General features: G+C 36.0%; 1 non-coding gene across 1 annotated transcript; it reads right to left on the bottom strand.

Moving 5' to 3' along the window:
* Positions 1-654: 654 nt before the first annotated feature.
* On the bottom strand, positions 655-726 carry TRNAD-GUC. The gene has a single exon. It is a non-coding gene; the product is annotated as a tRNA-Asp (tRNA).
* Between the last annotated feature and the right edge of the window lie 799 nt (positions 727-1,525).

Here is a 1,525-nt window from a genome sequence, read left to right as displayed (position 1 = left end):
GAAAGGAACTTAGTAAACTTATCAAAACAATCGCGGTTAAAAAACGTAATCAAATTTTGAATCCGATTAAATTTGTCAAAACAAAATTAAATTTGTTATTATTGGGGATCAAACTCAAGCCACTCAAGTGACAAGCGGAAATAATCACCACTGTACCACTACAACGACCTCTGAAAACATAATATTTGTTAACACACAAGATTTCATAAACCATTTTTTAGGAAAAGTAATCCAGTAACGACATTCGATTAAAATTGTCAAAACAAAATTAAACTTGCTATTATTGGGGATCAAACTCAAGCCACTTGAGTGACAAGCAGGAATGCTCACCCTTATACTTCAACGACCTCTGGAACATAATAACTCGAGCGACAAGCGGAAATACTCACCACCGTACCACTACAACGACCTTTGAAAACATATTATTTGTTAACACACAAGATTTCATTGTTAACGCAACCCAAACTACCGGCGTGACAGGTTCGCCGCTATCCACCGTTANCAGCATGACCGGTTCACCGCTGTCTAATTTCGAGTTCCGTTAAAACTACCGAAGTAAAATTAAAATCACGGTTGCCGGGGATCGAACCCCGGTTCACCGCAGTACAATTTCGAATTCCGCTCAAACTACTAAAAAACTAAAACAACTAAAATCGCCGTTGCCGGGGATCGAACCTGGGTCACCTGTGTGACAAGCAGGAATACTCACCACTATACTACAACGACTCGTAAAAAATAAATTATTTGTTAGCGCTCCAAATTTTACTAATCATCTCTAGAAAAAGTGATCCATTGTTAACGCTTTAGATTTTATCAATCGAAGATTCGGAACAAGTAATCCAATTTCAAATCCGGTGAAAATTATCACAAGAAAATTAAACTTATTATTGTTGGGGTTCAAACTCAGGTCTCTCGAGTGACAAGCGAGAATACTAACTACTGTATTACATCGACCTCAGAAAAATATATTATTTGTTAACACATGAGATCTAAAGGAATCCAATTCCAAATTTCGTTGTTGGGGAACAAAACCAAATCATCCGGTTCACCACTACCGAATTTCGAATTCAATTAAAACTATCCAAAAGAAAATTAAAATTCGTCGCTGCAGGGGATCAAACTCGCGGGAATACTCACCACTCTACAACGACGACTTTCGAAAAATATAATATTTGTTAACACACCAGATTTTATCAATCGCTGTTACAAAAAGTAATCCAATTTTGAATCTGATTAAAATCTTCAAAAGAAAATTAAACTTATTATTTTCGGGGTTCAAACTCAAGTCTCTCGAGTGACAAGCGAGAATACTCACTACTGTATTACATCGACCTCTGAAAAATATATTATTTGATAACACACGAGAGAAAAAGGAATCCAATACCCCTTATTCACACAACTATTTTCACTCCCATTTTTGTCGGTAATACACACCACCGTGGGAGTAAGAGATAGATATGTTGGGTTTTATGTCCTAAAACTCATAGTTTGTAAACAAAAACATATTCTATTTTCAATAAAGTTA

This window comes from Cucurbita pepo, unplaced genomic scaffold (genome assembly GCF_002806865.2).
Source record: "Cucurbita pepo subsp. pepo cultivar mu-cu-16 unplaced genomic scaffold, ASM280686v2 Cp4.1_scaffold000178, whole genome shotgun sequence".
Taxonomy (NCBI): Eukaryota; Viridiplantae; Streptophyta; class Magnoliopsida; order Cucurbitales; family Cucurbitaceae; genus Cucurbita; species Cucurbita pepo.
The sequence above is the reverse complement of the archived record's forward strand: the minus strand, read 5'-3'. Positions and strand labels throughout refer to the sequence as shown.